This window comes from Balaenoptera musculus, chromosome 2 (genome assembly GCF_009873245.2).
Source record: "Balaenoptera musculus isolate JJ_BM4_2016_0621 chromosome 2, mBalMus1.pri.v3, whole genome shotgun sequence".
Taxonomy (NCBI): Eukaryota; Metazoa; Chordata; class Mammalia; order Artiodactyla; family Balaenopteridae; genus Balaenoptera; species Balaenoptera musculus.
This window is the reverse complement of record NC_045786.1, coordinates 60,999,153-61,018,022: the sequence shown is the minus strand read 5'-3', so window position 1 is coordinate 61,018,022 and position 18,870 is coordinate 60,999,153. Positions and strand designations below refer to the sequence as shown.

Genomic DNA, 18,870 nt, shown 5'->3' with positions numbered 1-18,870 from the left:
GTCTTTTCATCTCTTGGCTTCTTTGTCTGTCTGTCTCCCCCCTCTCTGTGACTGTATCTCACTCTATATCTCTCTTATCAAACCAATTTGACGAACACTCCCACCGTTACTGCACCAGGCCCTGTGCTCTGGGGAAAAAGCGATGCACAGGCCCCTGCCCTGGAGGAGCCCTGGATGTGCTCAGCCTTCCTCTGGTTCTCCCCACGCCTCTCTGCATCTTAACCAGCTCTGCTCTTCCTGCCCAGGAACTCCAGGGCTTGCTTCTGAAGGCCAAGAAGCGGATTCACATTCCAGCCACCTCCTGGTCCATGAGCAGTTTCTGTGCTCCAGGCTTCCAATTCCAACAGCAAAAGTGCTGTCATTTCCCAGGTTGGTCTGTGGCAGCAAATGCTCCAGGATGCCCAAGAGGCCCAAAGCCATGCTCCCCCACTATCCTGGGCCCAGGGAGACCTGGCCTAAGGCCTGCAGTGTAGGACTGTTTGATCTCTCTGGGTCAGACCAGTAGGACATGCCCCTTGTCCATCAAGAGATTGAGCATTCATAGACCATTGCCTCTTCCTTCCAGGGGAGATGGCCCCCTGAAGGGCCCCTGGCCAGCACCACAGTGGGTTTAAGAGGATGTCTTATCTCCATCCTCCTTGCCTTTCAAAATGCTAGGCCCAGCTCACTTCCCTCCTTCCTGATCACCCAGCCCACAGCACCATCTCCTGCCCCAGTTCCCACAGCCCTGGAAGCCTGACCTATGCTCTCAGCACTGAGCTCTTCTACCCTGGTACCTGCTGGCTGACCTGTGTTCTTTGTCACAGGGTGTGGGGCAGGGATATTTAACAGGACCCACCTGTGAACTCTCCGAGGTCCTTCCCTTCTGGGGCTTCCCCATGTACTAGGAATAGGGGGTATGTGGTAACTTCTTATGTACACTACTGAATTAATGTTGATTGTTTTTTTAATTACCACCTACTATGTGCCAGGCACTATTAGACTTTTTCAGATGTATTACCTTATTCGATTCACAGACCAGGCTCTGAAGCTTATTAGCCCCATTCTAGAGCTGAAGGAACTGAAGCCCAAAGAGGTTTCCCAAAATCAAATGATAGCAACCCAGGTCTCCTGATTCTGCAAGCCAGGGCTTGTTCCAAAACCCAGCTCCTGCCTATAAATAAAAGAAGGAAAGAAAAGGCTTCAACAGAGCATGGTTCTTCCCCCAAGGAATTCTTAATTTGAGATCCAGGGGCCTCACTGCCCTTAGCAGCTGGTTGAGAGCTAGGCCCAACTCTTCAGGGAAGGCAGGCTGGGCCACCTGCACACTGAGCCAGACTCAGGCTCTGGCAGAGTGGAGAAGCCCTTTCTCTGGGCCAGGGGCACAAGCAGTGACAAGTTCTCAAAGGGAGCCCAGGGGTGAGAGGGCACCATGGGGCGGAGGGGGAGAAGGGAGGCTTCTTGAGCTGCTGTCAGCCAAAGGTCAGAGGAGAAGACACCAAAGGCTCCCAGCAGCAGGACCTCCACTCCTGGTGGGAAACAGGAGGTTGGCCGGTCAGGGCTGTCTTTGAAGTTCCCCAAGGAAGGGACATGCGACTCGGGGCTTCCCTGGTGATCAGTCAGTCCCCCTCAGGCCTGTGACGTGAGTGGGGTGTCTGAAGCAGGCTTTGGAGTGGGGAGAGCGCGCAGGTCTGGGAAGGTGCTTTGATACCTCCTTTCTTCTGCGGCTTTTTCAAGATCCCTCTGCTCTTTGTCAGCTGTGCAGTCATGTCAGGATGTGCCAGTTGAAGAAGAAGCAGGCGGGGGAGTATGGGCTGTGCCAAGCTGCTCCAGAGGGAGGCCAGGGCCCTCCGGCAGGTGCTGCACAGAGTCAGGGCCCTGAAGCCTGTCTGCAGCCCAGGCCCAGCCCAGGAGTCTAGAACTCTGACCTCTGCGGGACCCTGGCTCCTGAGCTGCCCTAGCCTATGTCCCACGACTTCTAACCAGTGGACAGTCTTACTGAGAGCCAGCCCTACTAACCCTTAGACTTCAGGGGACCCCCATGCCCACAGCTCTGGCCCCTGAATCCTGGTCCCAAGATGTCTCTGCCTTGGGGGCCACATCTTACAGGTCACCAAGACCTATAGATTCTAAACCACTCCCTCTTCTTTGGTTCCACTACCTCTGCTCGGATCAGACCTTCCTCATCTCCCCCTTGGGCAGTTGTCACACATGTTCTTCTGGCCTCTGGTCTGTCCCATCTGCTCCAGAGCCAGCTTTCCAGCTCAGCTTCATGGCCTCCCTCATCCTGCACTGACACCCACGGTGCGGTGACATGGCCCCTGTCAACCTCTCCAGGCTTATCCCCACTCTCCCCAACACACCCCCCTGGGTTCAGCTTCACGCAGCCATGGCCATTCCTCAAATATGCCCACCTGCTCTCACCACTAGGCCTCTGCCCACGCTATCCCCTCTGCACAGGATAGATTCTCCCAGCCCTGCCTATAAGCACTGGTCCATCCTCTTCCTCTACTCAGTCTAGACTCCGTTTAAGCTCTACCTTCTTCAGAAAGCCTTTCCTGGCTGCCAGGCTGGGCCCAGTGCTACCCCTCGTCTCTCTCTGTGCCCCGTGGTCTTTGTGTCCTGGTCCTTGTCATGCTGGGTTGTCACTGCTGGCAGGAGTGTCCCCTTCAGAGAACTGGGCCTCCTGGAGGGCAGGGGATGTGTGTGATTCACCTCTGTGCTTCGCAGCCCAGCGTGGTGGGATGATAAAGATGATAGAGAAACAGGTAGCTGCTCACCAGTTCCCACCATCTGGTTGAGATAATAACACACACACACACACACGTGCACGCGCGCGCGCGCACACACGCACCCCTACCTGAGGCCTCACTGGACCAAGAAGTTGAGCTAAGACGAGGGCTAAGCCATCAAGGAGGGGTCCCCTGAGAAGGCAGAATTTGAACTAGGTCCTGGAGGCTTGCTCCGCGCCTATCCAGGGATGTGGGTGTGAACACTTGTGCCAAGCAAGGCTGGGTGAACAGTGACTATGGTGGATCACATTCATCTCCCCAATGCCTCACCCTCCCTGCGTCCATGCCCTTTACTGTGTGATTCTACATGGCTCTTCCCTGCCCTACCCTGCCCCTTTGGGTCCAGCCATGTGACTTACCTTGGCCAATGGGATGCCAGCAGGCTTGAAGTGGGCTTTCACATCAGAACCTGCCTTCTCATGCTCTGCCGTCAGCAATGAGAACATGTCCACGCTAGCCTGCTGGAGGATGAGAGACATGTGCAGCAGAGCCAAGTCATCTTAGTCACCCCAGCCAAGGCTAGCCTAGGGCAGCCAATGGCCAGCCAACCTCCAGAGATGTGAGTGAGCCCAACTGAGACCTGAAGAGCCACCCAGCAGAGCCCAGCCACCCAGCTGACCCACAGAATAGTAAGTTAAATGCTTATTATTTCAAGCCACTGAATTCAGGGAGTTTGTTACACAGCATTATTGAGACAATACACTGACTAAGGCTAAAGAGATCAGCCTCTGGGGAGATGGGCTTATCCACAGTGGTGCCCACAGTGGGCTGATAAATAGGGAGTCTGAACAGAGTTCCCCCTTCCTTCAGCATTTCTCACCGCCCCCTCCTTGCCAGCCATCTTGGGCTTCGTGAGGCCTCACACATGTTCTGTATCTCTGCACAACCTGTTCCCTCCTCCTGGAATGCCTGTCTCTGTCTTGTCCTCTTTGAATCCTGCTTTCACTTCAAGGTCAGGTCATACCCTAGAAACCTTTATGGACACACAGCCTCATAGCCACCCTAAACCTTTTGGGAATGACATAAGGTATAAGTAAGTAATATTCCCTCCTTTCTCCCTCTGCCCCTCCCCATGTCCCACTGGGGTCTGCCTTAGCTTTACAGTGGCACATTCTCCTTCACAGTTATTAATCCATGGGGCTGTGCTAGCTCCTGAACAGTAAGTAGGTCCTGCCTGGCCACAGAGGAAGCAGACCTCATGTACTCCTAGATCTCACAGAGCCTCAGCACAGCTTCTGATAGCCAGAAGCATCTGGGAAGTGGGCAATGAATAGAGATGAATACACTTTCCAGCTATTGATTTTAGAACAATGTGACGTGATACATTGTAAAAAAAATTGAAATCCAAAGACCTATTTTCGAATGGGCCTAAATAGACATTTCTCTAAAGAAATAGGAGCTAAATACACATTTCTCCAAAGAAGACATACAGATGGCCAATAGGCACATGAAAAAATGCTCATCACTGCTAATTATTAGAGAAATGCAAATCAAAACTACAATGAGGTATCACCTCACCTGAGTCAGGATGGCCATCATTAAAAAGTCTGCAAATAATAAATGCTGAAGAGGGTGTGGAGGAAAGGGAACCCTCCTACACTGTTGGTGGGAATGTAAATTGGTGCAGCCACTATGGAAAACAGTATTAGAGGTTCCTCAAAAAACTAAAAACAGAGTTGCCATATGATCCAGCAATCCCACTCCTGGGCATATACCCAGACAAAACTATAATTGGAAAAAATACATGCACCCCTATGTTCATAGCAGCACTATTTACAATAGCCAAGACATGGAAACAACCTAAATGTCCATCGACGGATGAATGGATAAAGAAGATGAGGTATATATATACAATGGAATATTACTCAGCCATTAAAAAAGAATGAAATAATGCCATTTGCAGCAACATGGATGGACCTAGAGATTATCATACTACGCAAAGTGAGTCAGAAAGAGAAAGACAAATACCATATGATATCACTTATATGTGGAACCTAAACTATGATGCAAATGAACATACCTACAAAAACAGACACAGATATAGAGAACAGACTTGTGGTTGCCAAGGGGGGAGGGAGGTGGAGGAGGGAAGGATTGGGAGTTTGGGATTAGCAGATGCAAACTATTATATACAGGATGGGTAAACAACAAGGTCCTACTGTATAGCACAGGGAACTATATTCAATATCCTGTGATAAACCATTATGGAAAAGAATATGAAAAAGAATATATATATGTATATATAACTGAGTCATTTTGCTGTACAGCAGAAATTAAACACCACAACATTGTAAATCAACTATACTTCAGTAAAACTAAAAAAAACAAACAAACACACAAAACCCAAAGACCTATTTTCAGTCCTTACCTTGCTCTGCGACACTTGGCCGAGCCCTGACCCCTCTGAGCCTCAGATTTCCCGTATGTATAATGAGGGTTTGTGCTGACCCTTCTCCACACTCCCTGCCAGTGCTGAGCATCTGTGACATTGGCCCATGTGTCTTGTCCTCTGGCTGCCAGCTCTGGCCTGGCTCTTCCCACCACTCCTCACTCGCCCTGAGTTCAGCCTGAGCCTCCCGCCTGCTGGCAGCCCTGGCCACGGCTTTGGATGGTGGCTACTGAGCTGGCCTGGCTTCTTGTGACTGCCGGCACCCTCCACCTCCTGAGCCTGCCAGTGGGCTTCGTATTGGGAGCCATCTCTCCTGCAAGCTCTGCTGGGCAAGGCTGGGTCCCTGCCTGTCTGACAGGGGAGCATCTTCAGGAAATAGACACACACACACACACACACACACACACACACACACACACACACACACACGTGTGAGCTCCTCTCCTGCCAGCTGCTGCTGGGCCAGTAGGAAGGAATGCTGACAGGCTGTATTTTCCCCACTAGAGTCAGGTGAAAAGAGGAGAAAGGAAGAAAATGGGCCAGGGCAAAATTATCCAGAGAGGGGAAGACCTTTCCACGCCAGCTTACTGAAAACAAAGATGATATTTTACAGAGCAAAGCTTCCTGAGATGCAGTAGACGAAGGGAGGTAGAGGCCTCTGAGCTAGACTGTAGCCTCTAGCCAATATCATTGCTTTCTCCAACCTCACCTCCAGGCTCATTTTTGGAGCTGGGGAAGCTCCAGAGATGCTCAGATCAGGTGCTCCCTGGGATACCAGGAAGGAGCACGGGACAGGAGTTCAGAGGGTCTCTGTGTCTGGGGCTGCGGCAGCAGGGTGGAGGAACCCCAGGCCTGCACTCACATCCACCCTGCCCCCACGGCTTTCAGATACCATCCATCATGTGCATCACAGGTGATGGGGGCTGATCCAATGCAGAGTCTCCAGCTTTGCTTCTGTGCTCCGCCTCCTTCCTTGTCTGCCCCCGCTCCAGCACAGCAGGCTTGAAGGAAGCACGGAAAGGCTGCAGGTAGGTGCTCACTCACTGCTGTTCCCACACCACCTGCCACCTCACCTCCATGAAAGTCAGGGACCGAGATTAAGAGGCTGGAAGTTGAAACCTGAGGTTCTAGCTGGGGTAATTACCTTGGTACCTCTGCGCCCTTCGGAAGTCCAACTCTCCTTTTGGATACCTGGATATCTCTTTTACAGGTATGAGGTAATCAAGCCCACTCTGTTAAGTGGCTGCAGGGATGTAAAAGACCTTCTGAATCCATGAGGCCCTCAATATGTGGGAGATGTTTTCATTATTGAGACCAGAGAGTGGTCCCCAGGGAGCTTCGGGCCTCATTGTGCGGGATCATGACACTTTTTGTAGTCTACACTTTGAGGAGCATAGCCAGGACCTGGCCCCTGCCCCGTCACCCGATGCCCCACTTCATATCCCCCGACCAGTCAGCAGCCTCAGAACCCCTCTGGGCCCATCCCAGGGTAGGGCTGTCAGGGAGGTAGAGAAGGAGGTGTTCTGGGCCTTCCCTTCTGAAGCTCTCATCTAGAGTGTTGATGAGGTGACAGAGCCTCCCAAAGAACAGTGAGAGACCAGGGCAGACACAGTGTGAGCGGGAGCAGAGGGTGGGGCTCAGACTCTCCAGGAAGGGAGAGGGTGCTGTGGGCTGGAAGAGCCAGGAGGGCTTCCTGGAGGAAGGGAAGGGCTTGAGTTGACTTTGAAGGACATGGCTGCTGCTGCAGTGAGCCTGGGCATGGCTGATTGAGGTGTTAAGGTCCAAAGGCAGGCACGCAAAACTCCAGGGGAGGTCGCCCATGCCAGGGCTAAGGAACAGACCCCCAGGCATGAGTCCAGCAGCAGGGAAGCAACCAGGGGCTGAAGGGGGACTCAAGCAGAGGCAGGATGGCACTGATGCCCAGGAGTTCCCCTTCTGCTTTTTCTCTGAAGGAGTGAGCACCAGGCTTATGGACGGGTGACCCAGAACACAGGCCTGCAAGTGGTTGCCTGCTTCTGCCCTCGGGCCTGGCCAGAATGGAAGCCAATTATCAGCTCTCAGAAGCACAAGGGTCCAACTTCCTGTCAGAGTGAGAAGGGTCCAGAGAATCCTGCTCTGCCCACAGATCTCCTAGGTCTCGCAGGGCAAACCACCCCTCAGAACTAAGCCCTCCACATCCATAGGCCATCTGATCTGTGTGGGTCCAGCTGGGGCAGAATGGGGATTGTCACACCCAATCTAGAGATGAGAAAACTGAGTCCCAGGGAGAAGAGGTTTGACCTAAGTGTCATGGCCCAGGACTAGAACCTAGGCCTCCTGCTCCTCAGTTGAGTCAGTGTAGACAAGATAACCGGATAACCTGGGTCAGTGTAGACAACTGGATTACCAGAAGCAAAAGAATCCACTTTGGAATAAAACTTACACAGTGGAGAAGCAAGATAAGCACCGTGTATGTTCACAAGGCTGCCACATGCTAGGCGCTGAGCTGGACACTGCACAGGGCCTCGTTTAAGACTCAGATCTATCCAATGGGTTCATTATCCTCAGCTCCATACCATGGGTGGGTGAAGGAACAGAGGTTTGGAGAGTCTGGGCATCTTTTCCAAACCACCCAGGAGGAAGGGCAGAGCTGGGTTCTGAACACAGTTCTCTCTGCAAAGCTCTGCATCTTTCAACCACCGCCTGGCAACACCAAACAACTGTCAGGGGCTTTGGGCCAGGGAGGGAGCAGCAATGCAGGCAGGACAGGAGTGAGGGTCCTACTGCCAGTAGCTGCTTCAGTTTGGTTTTCTCATGCTTCTCCCAGTGCCAGGGCCTGGCACCTCTGGGAATTGGTTCAGAGCATAACACCACCAGCAACAGTAATAGCTTTACTGCTACTTCTATCTGCTTCTACTCCAACTGCTACAGTTTCTATGCTAAGCACTTTACATATACATACACACACACGCACTTTACGTATACCATCTGATTGAATCTTAAAACAAACCTTTGAGGTAGGTTCTTTTTATTCCCGCTTTGTGGTTAAGAAAACTGAGTCTCCAAGGAGTAAAGTAACTTGCCAGTCTATCTCCAAAAGCTTGTACAGTCTACACTACCCAAGGATTTCAGGTAGAAAGAAAGACATCTTTCCAACAGTGGGAGTTGTCTGAGAGTGACATGGTGGTCTCTGGAGGAGGTGAGCCCCATCAGCGAAGCTTTTTTGGTGTGTGTGGGTGTGGGGGGAGGTTGTGCCCACAAAACTACTATTTATAGTTGCCTTTTTAAAATTAATATTCACTACTGGGCATATACCCTGAGAAAACCATAATTCAAAAAGAGTTATGTAGCACAATGTTCATTGCAGCTCTATTTACAATAGCCAGGACATGGAAGCAGCCTAAGTGTCCATCGACAGATGAATGGATAAAGAAGATGTGGCACATATATACAATGGAATATTACTCAGCCATAAAAGGAAATGAAATTGAGTTATTTGTAGTGAGGTGGATGGACTTAGAGTCTGTCATACAGAGTGAAGTAAGTCAGAAAGAGAAAAACAAATACCGTATACTAACACATATAAATGGAATCAAAAAAAAAAAAAAAAGGTTCTGAAGAACCTAGGGGCAGGACAGGAATAAAGACACAGACATAGAGAATGGACTTGAGGACACGGAGACGGGGAAGGGTAAGCTGGGACGAAGTGAGAGAGTGGCATGGACATATATACACTACCAAATGTAAAATAGATAGCTAGTGGGAAGCAGCCACGTAGCACAGGGAGATCAGCTCGGTGCTGTGTGTCCACCTAGAGGGGTGGGATAAGGAGAGTGGGAGGGAGACGCAGGAGGGAGGGGATATGGGGATATATGTATACGTATAGCTGATTCACTTTGTTATACAGCAGAAACTAACACACCATTGTAAAGCAATTATACTCCAATAAACATGTTAAAAAAAATTAATATTCAATTTACTAAGGGCACACATTTGAAAACAAAGCTTTTCTTCAGGATTAAGTTCCACTTACTGATCTTATTGTTCTATTTATAGGTGTAATATAATAAGAACAGGACCTTCACTTTTTCTTCAATTGAAGTTTGATTAACTCAAGTTGAAAAAGCTAAACTCTCTTAAACAATCAGTGCCATTTACAATGTAATTAAATTTGCTTAAACAATTTCAACTACATATGAGCGTTTAATATATTTGATTTTCCTAAGTAACTTAAATGTCTAATTGAACAAGCAAAACCTTTGTATCCGGTACTGGTAAAACTGTTGTGAGTCTGATAAATTAAATTTATAAATACAGTGACTTTCACATTCTCTTAAATATTGCAATACTGTTTGCAAAATTAGTCAAATTCTCTCATACCTCTCAACTTAAAATTACATGTCTACAGGCTTCTGGTTACAGCTAAGATGGAGTAAGCACACTTCACCCTCCCCCTCCCGTTGATTATAAATAAAAACCCTGGAACAGATACGTAAAACACTGTCTAAGGACTCTGAAAAATAAATAATAGCAGGCGGATTTGGGAGGGAAATAAACACTCAAAGAATGACCAATATGGAAGTGAGTTTCCTAGGTATTTTTTCCTCCACTATTTCCCAGCTTAGACTCTAGAAAGCATGAACCCCAGACTGTACAGTGGGAACAAACAGAAAGAGTTCTAGAGAAACCCTCTTTTTCTTGCCAGAGCACTGGGAACAGGGACCCTGCAGGATAGAAAGTTGGGGAAGGGGGATGCAGAATCTCAATTTTTTTCTCTTTTACTGTACAGGGTGTGCTGCAAGGAAGGGCTTCTAGGAGCCAGAGAGTGTGAGGGCAATCATGGAGAGCTGGAGAATAAACCCCCTTAAATCTGTGTATAAAGTCCTGGACTCACCCTTGAGCTGTGAATTCATAGAACTGACCCAAAGCAGAAGGCAGGTAGGGACTTGTGGTCTGAAACAAATAGGATTGATACATAATATTACATAATATTCAAAATGCCCCAAATTACTCCATGTACAAGGAACTAGGAAAATCTCAACTACACTCAAAGGAAAAGACAATTAGCAGATGCTGGCCTCAGGATGATCCAGATGGGCTTCCCTGGTGGCGCAGTGGTTAAGAATCTGCCTGCCAATGCAGGGGACACAGGTTCAAGCCCTGGTCCGGGAAGATCCCACATGCCACGGAGCAACTAAGCCTGTGCACCACAACTACGGAGCCTGTACTCTAGAGCCCGCAAGCCACAACTACTGAGCCTGCAAGCCACAACTACTGAGCTCACGTGCCACAACTACTGAAGCCCGTGCGCCTAGAGCCCATGCTCCGCAACAAGAGAAGTCACCGCAATGAGAAGCCTGCACACCGCAACAAAGAGTAGCCCTCGCTCGCTGGAACTAGAGAAAGCCTGCGTGCAGCAATGAAGACCCAACACAGCCAAAAATAAATAAATAAAAAATAAAAATAAATAAAAAGATGATTCAGATGATGGTATTATCACATGAAGACTATTATATCACACAACATAAATCATATAAAGCAGCTGTTATAACTATAGTCCATGAAGTAGGGAAGAATGATCTTGAAATGAATGGGAAGATAGAAATTCTTAGGGAAGAAATGAAACCTATAAAAAAGAACCAAATGGAAACGTTATAACTGAAAATTCAATAACTGAAATAAAAAATTCAGTCTATGAGCTCAATAGCAAAATGGAGATGAAGAGGAAAGAGTCAGCGAACTTGAAAATAGATTAATAGAAATTATCTAATCTGAAAAACAGAAAAAAATCTGGGGAAAAAATGAATGAGTTTTGGGGACTTATGGGATCACAGCAAAAGCTCTAACATTCATGTCTTTGGAGTCCCAGAAAGATTGGAGAAAAGGCTTGGTGCAGAAAATATTGAAGAAATCATGGCTGAACATTTTCCAAATTTGGTGAAAAGACATAAATTTATAGATTTAAGCAGCTCAGCAAACCTTAAAAGAAGGACAAATTCAAAGAAAACCTGATTCAAATACATCTTAATCAAACTGCTAAAAAACAAGGATAAAGAAAATATTTTTGAAAACAGCCAGAGGAAAGCAATACATTACATATATGGGAACAATAATTAAAATGATACTTCAGATTTCTTATCAGAAGACATGGAGGCCAGAAGACAGTGGAACACCATCTCTAAAGTGCTGAAACCAAAGAACTGTCAACCCAGAATTCTATATCCAGTGAAAATATCTATTTAAAGGCAAAATAAAGACATTTTTAGTTGAAGGAAAACTAAGAGAATTCATTGCTAGCACACCAGCTCTAAAAGAAACATTAAAGGAAGTTCTTTAAGAGAAAGAGAAATGATATCAGAAGGAAACTTGGAACTTTAGGACTAAAAGAAAAGAAACAAAAATGAGAATAACGGGCTTCCCTGGTGGCGCAGTGGTTGAGAACCTTCCTGCCAATGCAGGGGACACGGGTTCGAGCCCTGGTTTGGGAGGATCCCACATGCCGCGGAGCGGCTAGGCCCGTGAGCCACAATTGCTGAGCCTGCGCATCTGGAGCCTGTGCTCCACAACAGGAGAGGCCGCGATAGTGAGAGGCCCGCGCACCGTGATGAAGAGTGGCCCCCGCTTGCCGCAACTGGAGAAAGCCCTCGCACAGAAACGAAGACCCAACACAGCCATAAATAAATTAATTAATTAATTAATTTAAAAAAAATGAGAAGGAGAAAAGATTGTTTAAAAAAAAAAAAAATGAGAATAACTGGGTGACTATAATAGACTATTTCCGCCCCCCCCCTTAAATCCTTTAAAGTGTGTATGACTGTTGAAAGCAAAAATTATAACCGTGCCTGATGTGGTTTTTGGTGTATAATCATGCACTAGTTATAACAACTGCAGCATAAAGGGAGGAGGGGGAAAGGACCTATATGGCTGCAAGGCTTATATATTTCACTTGAAGTGGTAGAATATTAACTCTAAGTACACCATGAGAAGTTAGGTATATATATTACAATACCTAGAACAACCACTTAAGAAAACTATACAAAAAGATATTTCAAAAAGCCAACAGAGAAATAACAATGGAATATTAAAACAATATTGAAATAATCCAAGAGAAGGCAGAAATGGAGAAACAGAGGGATGAAAAACAGAGGGGACAAATCAAAACCAAACAACAAAATGGTAGAACTAAATCCAACAATATCAATATATCTATTAAATGTAAATAGTTTAAACATACAATTAAAAGACAGAGATTATCAGGTTAGATTTAAAAAACTAAGACTCAACTATATACTGTCTATAAGAAACTCACTTTAAATATTGATAGGTTAAAAGTAAAAGGATGAAAAACTATACCATAAAACATTAATTTTTTTAAAAGCTGGAAAGGCTATATAAATATCAGGCAAAGTAGACTCCTAAAGAAATAAACTTATCAGGGATAAAGAGGAATATTCCATAATGATAAAAAGATCAATTCACCTAGAAGATGTAATAATCCTAAATGTGTGTGCACCAAACAACAGAATTTCAAAACACAGAAAGCAGAAAACTGAGAGAACTAAAAGGAGAAATAGACAAGTCCAGTTATACTTGGGGACTTTAATGTTCATTTTTCAGGAACTGATAGAAAAGTAGAGAGAAAGTCAGCAAGGATATAGGAGACTCCACCACCAAAGGCAGAATGTACATCTTTTTCAAGTTGCTCTTCAATCATTTAATATAGACCATATTCTAGGCCATAAAACAAATCTTAACACATTTTTAAAAATTGAAATCATATAACACATGTTTTCTGACCATAATGGAATTAAGCTGGATATGAATAACAGAAAGATATCTGGAAAATCCCCCAAATCCTAGACATTAAACAACAGACTTCTAAATAATCCATGGGTCAAAATCTAGGAGGTGGAGGAGCTAGCACGCTAGCCCAGGAAGTTTGGTCCAGGAGATGACACTCTTAACCACAGGCCATGTGGCCTCTCAAAGTTCTTCAGGGCCTTCAATGCCAGGCTAAGGAATTTGGAATTTGCACTGTATTTAATGGATAAGATAAGCATTTAAGGATTTTCACACATAAGGCACATATTTGCAGATAGATGGAGTTAGGTGTTGGATGGAGATGGGGGCAGGGGGAGCAGGAAAAATCTGCATTCTGTCCCACCAGAGAGGCAAAGTAGTTAAAGAATTTGGATTTTCCTAGATGTCTGAAATGAGACATTTTAGAAGTAGGGCCCATCCTTCCTTCTCTTTTCACAGAGGTTATTTTCACAGTCTTCCTGGGGTCTACACATGCTAGGTGAACCAGTAGCTCCGAGGCAGAAGCATGCCTCTGTCATCAGATAGGGGACCTTCTGAGGACAAACCCCCATAAGAATGGAGGTTTCCCAAGGGTTAACTTGCCTGTGGCTCTGGACAAGTTACTTAACCTCTCTATGCCACAATTTCTCCTCTGTACAATGAGGACAATACAACTGTACAATAATATCAGTTCCCATAGACTGGGCCATGACCTTGGGCTGAGCTGCCTGGAGAAAAGGTTGAAGGGGGAATTTGGATCCCTGGCTCCTGGTAGCTGCTGTGGGACCCTGGCTGGAAGGGGGTCTCTCTAGTTTGCAGGGAGACTTGGAGGAAGGCCTCAGCATGACAAGGAGTGGTACTCCTGCCTCCACAGGCCTGGAGTGGGGAGGGGAGGGCACATAAAACATCCTTTGCAGAGACTTTGATCAACAGCCATGACAGGGACGCCTTCTATTCTCTTTGAAGCGCAGCAGAAAGATCAATCCTCCTTCTTGTCTCAGCCTCGCTGCGCAGTGGCACCACGTGCTCCTGCAGCCGCCGCTACTCTCAGAGAAGACCAGAGTAGAAGGCGATGCCTGACCCAGGCCTCCCGCCTCCCCTCAACTCCCTCTCCACCCCCAAGATGAGAGGGATGAGCAGAACGTGGCACTTTCTGGCCTTCGCCTGTCCCAACCTCAGAGCGGAGGAGAAGGAAAAAGAACGCCTACACCCCAAAAAGTAAGAGCTTCCTCGACGCCTCATTAAACTTTCACAAGAGTCCCTCCTCACCTGTGCATCCACTTCTTTTCTTCAAAGGCTGGCTTTAAAACATCACATTTTGCTGAGATCTAAAGATACGAGGACAGGAGGGAGGAGACTGGATTTTACTTACAGGTCTGCCTTTGATTGGCTGTGTGACCTTGAGCAAGTTACTGCCCCACTCTGGAGCTTAATTTCTCTATCTATGAAGTAGAGTTGCTGTAAATGTTTCTCAGGGCTCAGTTTACAACTCTGTGATCAAGACTAGCCTGTGCCCAGGTCAGGGTGCAGTGCACGTTCAGATTGTAGAATTGTCTTTCTCAGAGCCTGTCGCAGAAGAATTGCCCCCATAACCCTGACTGCCTCCAAGTCCTTGGTCAAATGTTTTTCTGTATAATCCCATCACTGGAAAGAGCTGCTCTGCCAGCAAAGCAGCAGCCTGAGTCCGTGGGCTCTGCCCATAAAGGGGAGGAACAATTCCCATAACAGCACTGTCCCCAGCTGCTCAAGGATTACAGAAGGCAGAGAAGCTTGCAGGCGCTGCCCCTGAAAGGCTGGGGGAAGAAGAGAGTGGGGCACAGGACCGGGGAGGAGTAGGCGGTGGGAGGAGGAATGTCCTGGGACCTTCCACCTCTGGGTGTTGCGTGCTTATAATCAAACTGGATTGGTGAGTTAGGTTAGGGCTGGGAAGCCTCTTCCTCCCTGAATGCTGGCTTAGCCCACGCAGGTGCAGCCCCTCCCCAGCTGGGCAAGTGAAAGACTTGTAGACACAGAGGAATTAAGATGCTCCACTCATGTTCTGCCCCCCAGAGCAGGCCCCAAAGACGGAGAACAGAGGCTGCAGGAGTCCTGATCTTCCAAGCAGAACGCTGCTTAGGCATCCCTTTGAGAATCCCAGTAATTAGCTTCCTGTATCTGGTCTCCAGAACGACCATGGACCTACCCATTAGGGCAGAGTCAGTGCTCTCAGAGTCTCCCGGGGTCTGGAGGATAGAATTGTTCCAGAAAAGGGAAAGAATAGGTGGGAAAGGAATATTTCCGGCCTGCCTGCTTTGTGAGGTGCTGGTGTGTGCTGGGACGTCCTCTCTGCCTCTGTAGGACTAGATCTGCAGCATCCTCCTTTACCCCCCCAGGTCCCAGCTCAGCATGTCCCCTTCCGTCACTCCAGGCACCTGGGGTCCTCCTGCTCTGCCCTGTTCCTCGTGAACTCTGCCCTCCAGGAAGCCCCCAGGGTAAGCCCTTTGCCCACCGCCACCCCTTGTTGGCCTCCTCAGCCTGGGCTCTCCCTGGGATGGGAACTGTCTGTGATCTGCTGCCAGGACTGACGAGGTCCCCGGCATCCTGCCCAGGTGTGTGCACCTGTGGGTGTGGGTGTGCTTGTGTGCACACACATATACACATGCGCATGAACTTTGTAGTGCACACTTTAGACGGCAAGTTTCACAGAGAAGTGAGGTGCCCTGGATTGACTTTGTGCTGTGTTTGGGGAAATGCGTGGATGTACGTGTGTGCGGCATATATGACATGTGTGTTTGCGCGCTCACTGATGGGGCTGTTGTGTTTCCGTGGGTGTGACTGTGTGGGAGAGTGAACACTGAAGCCTGGGATCCTGCAGTTTAGGGGTGCTTGTGTACTCCTGAATTTGAGGGGTGTTGTGCGTCATTTTGGAGCTGCCGTGTAGGAGAATGAGTGACAAGGGTGTGAGCCCACCGAGGGGTGAGGGTGTGGCTATAGAGCACTGACGTAGGGATCTGTCTGCCCCGAGGGCAACGTGGACAGGGCACCCATGGGCCTTTGAGCATCTTGGTCACTTCTCTTTTGCTTGGAGGGGCCTCCTGCTGGCTCGGGCCTTGCTGCCTCTTCTGCACCAGAGGGCAAGCTAGGCCTTTGACCAAACAGCCTATCTGAGGTCAAGGGTCAGCAGCAGGCTCAGTGATCCCTGTGGTCCTTGATGCCTGGCCCAGGTGGCCACACCAGGTAAGCAGGGCTGTCTGAGGCTGGGGGTGGGAGTCCCAGAAGAGAGTTTCTTGGGAGGTTCAAGGTTAGCCTGGATGTGCTCTGGAGCAAATAATAACAATACAAACAACTGCTCGCTGCCAGACACTGTGCTAAGCACTATACAGACATTAGTTAAACCTCACAACAACGCTGTGAAATAGATAGTGTTTCCCCACTGTACAGGTGAGGAAACAGCCTGGGAAATTAAATAACTTGCCCTGGGTCACACAGCAAGTAGGTTGTAAGGTTGGGATCTGAGCATAGGTCTGCTTGACTCTAAAACTAATGCTTCTCTCCTCTTATTCTCATCTATAGATTATCCTAGCAAGAGGGAAGAACGGGGCTCATTTCTCCCCAAACCCACGGATAAGCCTTCATCTCACAAAAGGAGCTTTATACTCCTGGATTTAAGATCCATGACACCTGATGGGGAGAATGGAAGGGGGTGGGCAGAGGAAATAACAGGCCCTCGCCTAGAGAAGGCCCCCTGGAGCTGTTGGAGAATAACCCCTCTAAGCCTTGACGGGGTGATGGAGTTAGATTTACAGGTCTCAGTCCACACCGCTGTTCCTGGAGCCCTGGGTGTACAAGGTTCCCACGGCTTGTTTTTGTGGCTTCTGCCTGCTTTGCAGGCACCCTAGGGACAAGGATGCTGGGAAGCGACTCAGGTGAAGTGGTCAGAGGCACCACTGGACGCACACAGAGGCTCTTGCCTGCACTGGGAGACGCTGCCCATTCCTTTCTTTCTTGGATTTAAGCTGTAGGGAAAATGCATTATTTTTTCATTCAGAATTCATTTTGGAACAGATAGCCTTCAGAGATGTAATCAGCCACATTATTTCTCTCCATTAGCAGTCCCTGGAGTTTGCTGGAATTCCTTGTCCTTTTTCCTCTCCATCTCACTCTCTCCATCCTCTTTCATGCTAGGTTGTAACACTGCCCCACTGTCTCGTCCAGCCATCACCACACACTCTGTTTTGGATTGAATGACTATTTCAAAGTCTGGACAAGGAGGTAAAGCAAGCTCCCTCCTCCCCACTGGGCTCTGGGCTCACAAACCCCTGAGCCAGCAAGGTGTTCAAAGATGCCCCCTTCTGCCCACAGGACGAGGGAGGCAGCTTGATGTGACGCAGAGCTGGCCTGGCCGGTAGCCAGGCTAGGTAGAGCTAGGAGGTTCCTGGCTCCCCAGTTACTAGCTGGGTGATCCCAAGCAAGTAACTTCTGTTGCCCTCACAGGGTGGTCAAGGTTGGCACTGACGTATATGCAGCACCTCCCCTGAGGTATATAGCAAGTGCCCTATAAAAGGCAGCTGTGGTCGGGATGTCCAGGGACAAGAGGGGGCTTTTGGGGGCTGAATGAGCAGTAGATGGGGCAGCATGAAAAACGCAGCCTGGTCTCACTGAGAATCAGAGTCCTGTGCTTGGTGGTGCCCCACGGCTGGGGGGCAGGGGTCAGGGAGAACCACGACGAGGACCCCTAAGGAGCAAGACCCCTTCAGAGCAGGAGGGAGCTCATGGGGACTCAGCTGCCCAGGGCTGAGTGCCTCTCTTTTGCTGACTGCAGTGGCTTCTACCCAGAGTTGCTCCTATGGGGTATTCCTGGCGTGCATGATAACTGGATTCAAGGTGACAGAGGTGTCATCTTCAACTGACTGAGGGGAAGAGTAGAGCAAGTGAGGGCTTCCCAAGATGATGGTGATGGCCCCAAATAACCCTGTGGCATTCCAACTGGCTCCGGGGACTTCAGGTGGCTGGGCTGGCTATTGCTCTGGGGAATTCCAACACCACAGGCTCAGAAGACAGCCGTCTCCACCCCCAGCCCCCCAGCCCTCTGCTCGCCTCCCGCTAGTGACACATGACGTGCAGCTGTCTCCAGCACTGTCAGAAATACCGCACTTCGTGGAGGCGAGGGCAGAAAACCTGCTGCCGAAAATCTAAACTTATCCTGGTTCCCCACAGGGAGGGGCAAAGAGAAAAGTACTGCTTTAGCATAAAAGATTGTCGGCACTTTGCAGTGAAATAAAACCAGAATGCATATAATTTATACCAAGAAGTAGCATGCCCCAGACTAGACAGTCATGGGTAGATGTCCTTTGAAGGGGGCTACCTGTTAATTGTTACAGGGACCTGGCGCATCACATTTCACGGAGTTGTGTCGTGTTGTGTTGACATGAAGGGAACTGAACTCAGTTTCTAATACTGGCCTCACCCTGCTTTTATAGCAACCGTGGTCCTCAGGTTCCTGGAGAAAGGCAGAGAAACAGAAACTGTCTGGCTCACAGGATCTTTGAACTTTTGAACGGATGTTCTTGCAAGCCTCGTGGAAGCAATGGCATCTTGACTCAAGTCTAGTTCATAGGGATTTTTACAGACATGTCCTGGGCGTTGGTAATACTAATGGTGATGCCGAGGTTCATGACCACTCCTGTGCCCTGGGCTCCCGGCCCATGCTGGGCTCTTTACACGCGCTGCTTCACTTACCCTCCTGTTCCATGAGGTATTATCATCCCCCTGCCCCGGGACATATGATGCTGAGACTCAGAAAGAGTAAGAGATGGTGTTAAACAAATGACACCTGTTACTACCTCTAGGGGAGGAGTCCCGCTGCGTGGAGGAGAGCAAACAGCACAGCAATGCCTGCCACCAGCATCCCAGAATGTCAACCCGCTCCGTGGTCTGCAAGTGTCAGGGCCA

General features: G+C 48.5%; 1 long non-coding RNA gene across 1 annotated transcript in view; it reads right to left on the bottom strand.

Annotated features, from left to right (window-relative positions):
• Positions 1-1,010: 1,010 nt before the first annotated feature.
• Positions 1,011-18,870, bottom strand: part of LOC118890579 — a 58,908-nt gene continuing 41,048 nt past the window's right edge. The window contains exons 3-4 of the long non-coding RNA XR_005018764.1: positions 3,131-3,232; positions 1,011-1,153 (exon numbers count right to left, since the gene is read on the bottom strand). This is a non-coding gene — a long non-coding RNA (uncharacterized LOC118890579). The remainder of the gene's footprint in view (positions 1,154-3,130; positions 3,233-18,870) is intronic.